General features: G+C 41.5%; 1 non-coding gene across 1 annotated transcript; it reads right to left on the reverse strand.

The window, feature by feature from the left end:
- Window positions 1-11,174: 11,174 nt before the first annotated feature.
- On the reverse strand, window positions 11,175-11,247 carry trnaf-gaa (transfer RNA phenylalanine (anticodon GAA)). Its single transcript has one exon. It is a non-coding gene; the product is annotated as a tRNA-Phe (tRNA).
- Between the last annotated feature and the right edge of the window lie 240 nt (window positions 11,248-11,487).

Below are 11,487 nucleotides of genomic sequence, written 5' to 3' on the forward strand. Positions count from 1 at the left end.
TAAAAACAAGACAGCACACCTATATATACAAGCTATATGATATATTTGTAGACACAGACGACCTTTTGAACTGACAAAAAAATTAGTGTACCATATCATTCATCTTACTTTATCATCTCTTTAGATCATGTCTTCAGAGTTCCAGAGGACAGCTACCAAATGAAAGATCAACACTTGGAATCAACTCCAGATCTTCAATCTGCTTGATTTGTCTTAAAATAATGTGGAAGTGCAGATGGCTGCCACTCCCTGAGCCTGGCTCTGCTGGAGGTTGTTTGCTGTTAAAAGGGTTTTTGAAGAACAGGACCAGGTCTGGCACCACTCACAGCTGAGTCTTCAACTTTTGGGACATGAAAACAGCAACAAATTGTCAATAAAAACGAGTCTTTGCCATCTTATTACAGCAGCTATTGGTTTGCAGCTGAATTGGATTAAGTTTGTCAAAATGTGACAATAAACTGTGATAAACAACTTCAGTTGCTGTTGCAGACATGTTGTTGTCTACATACACAGAAATTCCCATTGGCTTCTTATATTGAGCCAGAACCTCATATTCTTAAAACAGACTTTCTTCCATAAATAGTAACATAGTTGCACAGCTGCAGGATGACGCAGAGATCTTCAAACCTTTGCCCACCTGTCTGAGAATACCTGTCTAGTGTTGGACACTGTTTGTCTCTGTAGATATATGAAGCATGGACGATGCGGAAGTGCTTTAAACCTGCATTGCATCTGGCAATAGCTGTGGTTGACCTCTGGTTCTGTAGATGGGAAAGCTGCTTTCTGTCCTGACCTCTGTCAATAATTTCCTGCTTAGTTTCTGGGCTTGGTCCCTCGTTTTGAACGCAAACTAAAGTCTGTGTGTAAATATCGGTCCTTCCCTTTATCTGTGGGATTATCTGTGGTATGAAGCAACATGCTCACTGGCTCATTAGTAATTAGTTAATAAGCGTGTAGTTTCACAGTCAGACCCAACCCAACTTATCACATCTGTTTTTTAACCTAGATTGTGAGAAAAGCAGCTCTCAAGAACCCATCTGTTATACTGTTTGTCATTTCGAATTTCCCAGAGGAACCCACCCGAGGGATTAATAAAGTTCTATCTAATCTAATCTAATTTCATCTTGAAGAAGAACAGCTCACCAACGAGCTATGAGGAACTTACTGAGGAACACCCATTTGTGGGTTTCATTTGTAAAGCTGTAGTTCTTTCTTACTGTACGTAGTCCTGCACGTGTCTTTTTACCTTAAAGGTGTAACCTATGGGCTCACAGAAGCTCACAGTTAATGATTGCTCTCTCACACACCTGAAGCTGTTCTTTGAATGACTCGGACGTTCTGCCTGTAACGATGTTTGAAAGTTTGCTGTGATCGATCCCTGCTTATTAGCACTGTTTGGATACAGGACAGCTCACATCTGACTCAGCACAAACAGCTTCAGCTGAATTCACTGGCGCCTGCTTCGTACCGCTTCGGGTTACACAGAAGCCCTTCCTCTAAAGGAAGCGAGAGCGTGGCTTGAATCCATCAATCTGAAGGATGCGAGCTGTGACTGTGGGGTTCACGGTGAAGACTTCAGCCACAAGAATGTTTTGGTCTCGTTTGTTCGCTTGTTTCAGAGTGAAGCACTGAAGGGCTGAAGTAGAGCCGAGAGCACAGCCACATGTGTGAGTTCAGCATTGTGTGTTTTTAATGAAACCTTTACAGGATGCATTCAGCAGCACTTATTTACAATGAATGTATTTATATTCGTGTTTTTCAACATAGTTAAAACAAACTCTTGATCCTGTTTAACCAGTTTGCACAAATAAAGATGATGATCCAGAAATGCTCATCTTTTCAGATCCTTCACTCAAACTATTTTCAGATGTAATGTTTTTCTGTGGAAAAGCATGTACAGTGTCGGCCCTGAAATCTGTCCAGCAGTCTTTGAAATCAGACGTGCTGAAACTTTTGACCAACTTCAATCGCTTATCAAACACAACACCAGTTTTCGAGTTGTGTTAAATGTTCAACAAAAGGCTTTTCATGATCTTCAAAGGCTATTTAATAGGATGGACAATTAGTTAACTGTCTATTAATCACTTGTCATCTCCAAAGCAGGTTCTGCGTATTGGTGCCTCATTCTTATTTTAGTTCTAATAAATGCAGGAGTGCATATACTTTATTGATCTGTCAGATAATTGCAGTGAGACGCTCCATCCCAGCAAAAACGGATGAAACACTGTTATTTTCCTGTTATCTCAAACCACACAAACAAAATAACATTAGAACATTTTTGTCCACAACATCGGTGGTGATTCAGCACAGCTCTGATTATGAACCTATCATCAAACACAGCCGTCCAATGTCTACATTTATATATAACTTTATTATTTTGGTTTGTTTCCTTTGCTTTGAATTGATAAAAAAGGTATCGTGAAAGAATTCCAGAGCGACACGTAGCATGTCATCATGTCACCGCAAAAAGTTCCATTTGGAAATATCTATGAAATACCAAGTATATGTCTGTAATAGGCCAACAGTCAGTAGTTAGTTAACATCACAATGTTTTAGACAGTGATGCAAATAAAGAGTCCATCAAAAAGCCCGAGGGGCTGGCCAGGGCACTCTGGCACACCTGCAACTGGTGCAAAATGCTGCGGCACGCTTTTTAACTGGTAAAAGAAAATTTGAGCATGTTACTCCTGTTCTGCCCTCCTTGCACTGGTTTCCAATTGAATTTAGGATCTATTTTGAAATCCTTTTACTGGTTTTTAAATCCTTAAATGGTCTGGCAACTGTAAATTTGCCCTACGCCCCCTCGTTCTCTCCGGTCAGCTGAGCTTGCTCTCAGTCCCTAAATCACAGCTGAACTTCACACTAAGCCGTCTACATCAGTGGTGCTCTTTAAATCCAGGTAAAAAGCTCAGTTTTTATTCACTGGCCTTTCACTCAGTGGGTATTTTATTGTTATTTATTTATTGTATTTATTATTCCCATTGCTGATATTTCTGCTGTGCGGCACTTTGGCCACGTGTTGTTTGTAAAGAGTTACATAAATAAATTTAATGAGTAAATTCAAACAAAAAGCTTTTCAGCCCCGGAGATTTCTGCTTGATGTAACGATGAAGATGATGTCCTTATTGTTTTGACATGTCCAGATCCAATGTCCAGACAAATCATTCAAATAGCGCTAATTATTAATCTAATAAAATAATAGAATTTTTCTCTACTTTACTGCTTGGATGTGCTGCGTCACACAGCATGTGGTAACATCTGGCTCACATTCTGTGGTTAGTGTTGAGGCCCAGTAGACAGCTCGTTATCCTGGGACAACTGTCAGCCGGGATCTCCACACCCCAGAGTTATGAAAAACAAAAGATGCAGTTTTCCTACCGTACTATAAATATGCTGATCGCTGCTCTTAAAATGGGCATTTTAATTGGGTTAAAACTGTTGCATTTAATCGAACTGCTTTTTGGCTTTTTTTTTCTTATTCTCACTGGGTCAGGTTTAGGCTTTGTTTCAAACTTGTTGTCATTGCTTATAACAGCACACAATAGTGCATATTGTTTTGTGTACTGTATATATTGTATATTAGTATGTAGCACAAGTACAGTTGTCCTGTGTTGGGTGAGACTTGGTACTTTAATCTTTTATTTAATACCAGACTTAATATGTGAAGGCTGAAGAAGAAAACACATGTAACTGTTCAAACACTGTCGCTTTCATATGTTTTACACTCAGCTGCTTTCCTAATCGCAAGTGACAGCTGGCAACTGCTGCCAGCGTCTCACACTGACACACACAATTAAGACTGTGTAACTCAGTGTTAGCAGAAACAACATGCACACTATCTAACACCACATCTGAGTGACATAAGGAGGCATTAGTCTCTCACTTCTTCCCCTTTGTTGTTCCCCTCAAAGAAAAAAAATGGTAAGGTCTAAATTGGGGTTTTTCCAGTGCCTACATAGATTTACGTTGCCATGGAGATGTTACAAAATAAGGGCTGGGTTAGTTACCCTCTCCTCCAATGTTTCAACAATCATCTGGGCTGTAACGAAAAGCAGAGAGCAAAGAGAGAAACGAGTGTCACCGGCTCTTTGTAGTGTCTGTCATCCTAGCCGGAGCATTTTCATGACTGTAACAACAGTTTAGCAAACGTGTTTGCACCCTGACATGTGCACAGATCACGTGACTTGATGAATTTAACAAGGTTTTCCAAAGCAGACAGCACAGATTGTGCTAAAGCTGTATACTCAGAAGTGACAAACTGAATGCTCCACCAGCCAGAAAAGGTCAAGTTAATGAAAAACAGAGCAGCACCTTTGAGATCCAGCCTGCTGTCCCACTCAAGACACCAACAACGACTAATTCACTTCCACTCTGAGACCTTGCACATTTTAAATGCTTGCTTGCCTCCCAAAACAAAACTGTCTTTTGTGATGTGAAGGAGACGGGACCGATGGATGGCTAGAATCTGCCGAAGCTGCCAGCGGGCATTGATCCTGCGGAGCGGCCTCTGCTCCACGCTGGCTGACGGCCAGACAGAAACAAACTGTGCAGAGGGAAAAGTTGCAATGAAGAAAAAAGGAGAAATTAGGAAAAACAACAACAAGAGGAGACGACAGTGGAGACATTCCCCAGCTGCTATGCTCTAAGTCGCATATCGCGCTTCACTGAGACAGCATGAGTTTAATCATAACACGCTGTGTTTGCTTAACAAGTTTACACTAGAGCAGTTCACCTCAGCCCACGCTGATGAGTCTTTCTGAGGGGAGGCAACGTTCCACAGTGACTCAGTCAGCCAGAGAACAAGCAATCTGCAGGACATGCAACACACGTGCAAATACACACAGACACACACAGAATAACAGTAAATTCATGCTTTTGTTCACTCCTGGAACTCAAGGCACGGGAAACTGCAGTTCCTGTAATGGCCTCTTGGCGACTCAGTCCTCAGAGACTCCCATTAATCAGGATATTTGTAGCAAGGTACAAAAAACAAAATCAGCTAAACAAGTCCCAAGAAACACCAGCCGGGAACATCTGGCTGTGATCTTTGCGGGAACCCTTACAACACGAGTTTTGAATTTTTAGCAAACAGCCCATTCTAGCTCAAATAACATTAGCAGATTTTATCAGCTGTCACTGGCAGTGTTGGGAAGGTTACTTTTCAAATGTATTCCACTACAGATTACAGATTACATGCCCCAAAATGTATTTTGTAACATTTTCCGTTACGTTACACAACGACAGTAACGTATTCTGAATACTTTGGATTACTTAATATATTATCATGCTTTTTACAACTACATGAATGTACTATTGCTGTGTGATTTATTACTGTTACTGCAGGTTACTCTCCACACCAACACCAGCTAGATTTTTAAATCTTGATATAAATGAGTAACAGTAGGTGGACATTAGGTAAGGCTACACTTTTTGCAGCGATCTCGTATAGAAAACTATTCCACACGTATATAAAACAGGTCAGCGGCTCTCGACTGTAGTAAAGGGACCTCTGGCTAATACGTCGGGTTTGTGTCGGGCTCGTAGGTGGAACCACGGGACGATCGTGGCTCAAGAGTTGGGAGTTCGCCTTGTAATCGGAAGGTTGCCGGTTCGAGCCCCGGCTCCGACAGTCTCGGTCGTTGTGTCCTTGGGCAAGACACTTCACCCGTTGCCTACTGGTGGTGGTCAGAGGGCCCGGTGGCGCCAGTGTCCGGCAGCCTCGCCTCTGTCAGTGCGCCCCAGGGTGGCTGTGGCTACAATGTAGCTGCCATCACCAGTGTGTGTGAATGGGTGAATGACTGAATGTAGTGTGAAGCGCTTTGGGGTCCTTAGGGACTAGTAAAGTGCTAAACAAATACAGGCCATTTACCATTTTGTTGTCTGGGTCGACTTTGCTAGCAGAGACAGAGAGAGGCGTTGAAAGGCTGCTCCTGCAGAACTTATTGTTTCAGAGGAAACACGAACACAGAGTACAGTCGAGTCTTAACAGCTTACTTACAACTGGGCTGTAACACTCTGCCTGTTGCCTTCATATTAAAAAAATCTTTGAACAGTAATTTTTAAAAATATTTCTTCACGTCATTATGCGGCCGCAAGTAGACTTGACATTGGGCCGTTAGATTGAGACACAGACATTAGAGCCTCCCGTGTTTTGTTTGGGTTTTACCAAAAATAGAGAGGGGGCAGCCTAACGTATGGAACAGGAAAAGACCGCCGTGTAATCCATTTATTTCAACAAAGTAACTGTATTCTGAATACCACCTTTTTAAACGGTAACTGTAACAGAATACAGTTACTCATATTTGTATTTTAAATACGTAACGCCGGTACATGTATTCCGTTACTCCCCAACACTGGTCACTGGTGCACTAATACAGCTAACACTGTTTAAGGTAAGTTGACTGTTTGTAAGTTTTCAATGAACGCTTTTATTTAGAGCGGGGCTCCAGGCCTCGAGGTGTTCTGCAGGTTTTAGATGTGTCCTTGATCCAACACAGCTCGTTTAAATGGATAAATTAAAATGTTCTCCAGAGGCCTGGTAATGAACTAATTGTTCAGGATTCAGGTGTGTTGCCCCAGGTGATCTCTAAAACCTGCAGGACATCGACCCTCGAGGCCTGGAGTTCCCCACACCTGGTTTAGAGAACCTGCTTTCCTAATCCATGCCTAACTAACATAGTTAGATACAAACTGGCTATGAATGCGTTGCTACTAGTCTCAGTAATTATGGTATATAGTTTAATTAAACAGTTTTCATACATGCTACCTGTGCTGAACTTATACAGCGGCCTGGTCCATCAACCCAAACACCAGATGTGTTTTGTTTTATCCGGGTCTAAATCTCTACTTCAAAAAGCGTCACATGTGAGCTAACAGCTAGCTGTAGTTTCAGGTCATCTTTACAGTGACTGCCCCTGCCATGCTGTGCCAAAATGACATTTTCATATGAGTCACTGGTTTGATCTCGGCCGTGCACCTCTATCTAAATCACAGGGTTGACTTATATTACATAAAGCTTCCATTTTTTTCACCTGCAGGAACTGTGCATGTATAGTACACTCATACCATGAAACTGTGTGTGTGTGTGTGTGTGTCACAGCATTTTAACAACACAGTGCTGTAAGGAAAACATGCAGTCGAGCGCACATACACATAGGCAGTAAAAAGGCTCCTTTCACTACCGCTGCTATTCATGCGTCTGTTTTCAATGCGACAGCACAGGATCAAAGACCGTCGCATTATAACAAATGAAACATCACACGATGATGCCAGTGACACGATCCTCATAGTCTGGAAGGTATCAGGTGTCACGCTGAAGAGAGCAAGAGAGACGCAGGGAGTGACATAACAGCACAGCAGAACACTTTCACACAGACATTAATCACTGATGTCTTCAAAGCAGTCTAACACCACACACTGGACCACTTTAGTTCCACTGATGGGAACTGAAGGTGGTCCAAAGTAAAACCATATACAGCACTGTTGGCTTATTCGTGTTGTTTGAATGTCATGCACAGTCTTATTGTGCAGTTTCTGATGCATGAGCTGAAATAAACCTGTGAGAGGAAACCCTGCATTCAGCACAGCCACGCCCACCTGGGGGTACCACCGGGCCGGTCAGCCCCTGTGCACCCTCAGTGGAGACCTTTCTGTCTTTGACCTGTGATGCTGTGTGGAGGTTTAATGCTTTACAAATGTTCCACCAAAGAGTCTTTGTCCATTTGCTAATCACAATAATTTAAAGAACAGTTGGATCAATAAAATCTATTTCTGCTGCTAAGAGTTTAGAAAAAATAAAATGTGAAATTTCTGGAATGTTGCATATAGACTCGTTCTTATACAACACTTTTCTACTCTACTCAAAGCACTTTATACTACATGTCTCATCCCCATATCTAAGTGCTCTCTGTCCAAATCAGGAAACCTTTCAGAGAGCAACCCCTGGTTCAACCATATGATTGGTGGATGACTTGCTGTACTTCCCAGCCACTCAAACATATGTGTTCTTTTCTTTGTCGCTTCCCATCACACATTGCTCTTATGTCAAAAACCTGCCCTGAGGAGAGAGTCTGACATTGTGGTCTGGTCAAAGCGTCTCGTACAAAGAAAGAAACAGCAATCATGTAACTGCATTAACAAAATCCAGAGTGTGCGTCAACTCATTTTATTGTGAAGTAAATGCGATAAGACAGTCGCGCAATGTCCTCTCCAAGTAATCCAGCGTCTTTTATCAAACACCCCATTTTTAAATATAAACAATGTTTTAAATTCTCTGTTATCAATAGTATGTGTTAGATTTTCCATTAAAGTTTACAGATCACACACAAAATGCAAAAGTCTTCCACTTCATAATAAAAACCAGGAATAGCAAAGCATCTGTCCAAAGTTATGAGACCCACAATAATCACAATATGTCAAAGTAGTTATTTTCTAAACTTCTCCCTCTTTAACAACAACACAACTGTGTTTTTATTTCTACACATGAATACAGATGATGTGATGTTTGTGGCACATATGTCGATGAAAGCTGATTCTTTGATTTGCATTGCTAATATTGGTGGGAACATTTCAGTGGACTATGTTGTTCAACCATTTAAGGTCGTATTTTATGAATAAAACGTCTTTCTTTCTTTTTTTTACCATATTTTGTGGTAAAATGTGCAAACACTTTAGGAACACGAAGACCTTGTGAGCTGCAACCTGTTTTTGGGCCCACAGGTACTGGAACCAATAAGTAGGGTCTTTCTTTTATGTGGGCTTGTCTGTTTAAAGGTTCTTGGCTCTTGGGACTCTACCCAGTATTTCAGCCTACACTGCACATGTGAACTGCCAGACTGTATCAGGAGAGTGAGCGCTGAGTGTTCATGTGTGAAAAAACAGGAAGGTTGAAAAGCATCTGGATCCACTCCCCTATGATCAACAAATAACTGATCAAAGCCAAATAATCAGAGGCGCTTATGTCATATAAGAACATTTGAATTCTCAGAATAATTGCAAAATGAAGCTTTAGAGGAAAGCTCGTGTGATCTTGGGCACAGCTCAATATGGACACGTTTTGTGGATTTTTAGCATACTGACAACAAATTTCAGCAGTGGTTTGATTGATGTAGTCATGGATTTGTGGTTAGGGATTGTGGCAAGCCACTAAGGCAACTTCTGAGGCAAATAACCCTGAAACAAGTGGTTCTGGCAGTGAAGGAGGAACGAACAGTCCAAATCATAGAAACCAATCCTGTGCCCACTGCAGGGATCAGATTTCATATGAAGGATTCTTACAGCAATAATCTTTGAGTTAGTAGGTTTTGAAGTTTGGGGAAATCCACTTTCAGGCCCTTTGAGAGTTCAGGTTCTCAATTTTAAAAATGGAAAGACAGTGTTTGTTGTATTTTTGTCTTTCCTTCGACTGCATTACTCAAAAATCCAAAGTATTTATCAATCTGTGCTTTTTGAGCTTCTAATAATCAGCACCAGACTTTGTGACTTCAGCATAGTTTTATTAAACAATGTTTTTATTGCTTTTTGCAACAGCATACAAAGCTTTGTTTTCACAGTAATATGCCACAGTAATAAGAACACTCCCGCCTCACCTCCCATCTCTGCTCTCTCCCAAACCTACATCAAATAGAAACACATGAAATATGCATACAGTAGTACAATATGTGGCATTTATAGATATTGAATGAAACAAAAAGGGAAAAGAAATAGAAATAGCTAGCACAGACTAAACAATTTTCCCCTCATCCAGACTCCTGCAGCAGTTGTCCGATGTTTACTTCTTTTACAAAGTTTTTAAATGGCTTCCAGATCTCATCAAAATATGTTAACTTGTCTTTGAGAATTGCCATACACTGTGCCAAAGGATTTATCCAAGCACCAATAGCAGGAGGATCTGATTTTTTCCAGTTTAATGCAACTGTACATTTTGCCTGTAATGTACAATAATCCATAAACTTAATTTGATGGGCTCTTAGTTTAAGATTTTTAGGATACACATGTAGTAGCAACATTTCTGCTTCTAAAGCAATCTTTGTATTCAAAATTGGTTTATTTTATCTCCGAAAACGTCAGAGCACTTATGCAAATATGTGATGTCCTGATGAATCGAGCAGATATTTGAAGTTTACACAGAAACATTCTCGCATGAAAATATCTTAAAAGTTTATTTTGGAACCCAGACAGAGTAATATTTCAAACTCCGCCCCTCTGCGTTCCTCCGCCACTGCCTCGTTTGAATTTTGGATGAAATGCATTCTGGGATATTGCATTTCATCATTTCGAGCTGATTGGAGACCAAAACAGCCAATCAGATATTTTTGCATCCAAGTCTGTGATTGGCTGGCTTTGTGGCACAAATATAACGGTGTAGAGAAAGAGTTGAGCGCGCACGGGCAGAAATGTTGAGAGCGCGAGCAACACATTGCGAGCGAGCGCAAATGCAAAAACTGAGCGAGAGGGGCTGTTGTGTGTGTGTGTGTGTGTGTGTGTGCCAGGTGTGTGTGTGTGTGTGTGTGTGTGTGTGTGTGTGTGTGTGTGTGTGTGCGTGGATGATAGCAAACACTGAAATACATTTTTTGCACGCAGGAATGAATTTTGTTCACTCAAATTCAGCTTTTCTTCGCTCAAAATAAATTTCTTCTCAAAATACAACACTTGCACCTGCAAACTTTTTTTTACGTGCACTCAAATTTTTTTTACGTGAGCTCAGAATAGCGGCACAAAAATAACGCCATAAGAAAGTGACTGCCATCCGCGGGTGCGCGCACAGCTGCTTAGAGCTGTAGCATCCAGATTACTTACAGCTACTTCCGTGCAGCTGATATAAGATGCGGTAAACTGAACACAGCTTCAACCGTCTGTTGAAAAATAGTAACGGACCACATTTTCCTGTTAGTACCTGTAACGGCATTGTAACAATATTAGATTACTTTTTTTTTTTTGATACTTTATTGATCCCCATGGGGAAATTACTTGTTTTTTCTCTGCATTTGACCCATTCACTCAGTGAAGCAGTGGGCAGCCCACTAAGCAGGCGCCCGGGGAGCAGTGTGTAGGGACGGTACCTTGCTCAGGGGTACCTCAGGGTAGCCGTTAAGTGGATTCGAACCGCCGACCTTCCGATCATGGGGCGACCACTTTACCTACTGAGCTATCCCTGCAAAATGCTTCCCCAATGCTGCCGAAACCCGGGATCGAACCAGGGACCTTTAGATCTTCAGTCTAACGCTCTCCCAACTGAGCTATTTCGGCTCGCTACTTGTTCCTGAAAAAAGTAACGGTGTTATTCCCATCACTGGTAATGAGTCACATAACACTCATCACTGTAGATAATTCATATATTACCATCCCAGTGACATTGGGCAACAGTCTGTGTACTGGGAAAGGATGAGATTATGATAAGAGCCCCTCCCCCCCACTTCAGCACAGTTCATCACTACATGTCTGTCCCAGCCCCGGTTCCTGCCCAGCAGTATTAACAGAACAGAACAA

Source organism: Diplotaxodon limnothrissa, linkage group LG14 (assembly GCF_057381915.1).
Source record: "Diplotaxodon limnothrissa isolate DT_005_m linkage group LG14, D_limnothrissa_male_GT1.1, whole genome shotgun sequence".
Lineage (NCBI taxonomy): Eukaryota > Metazoa > Chordata > Actinopteri > Cichliformes > Cichlidae > Diplotaxodon > Diplotaxodon limnothrissa.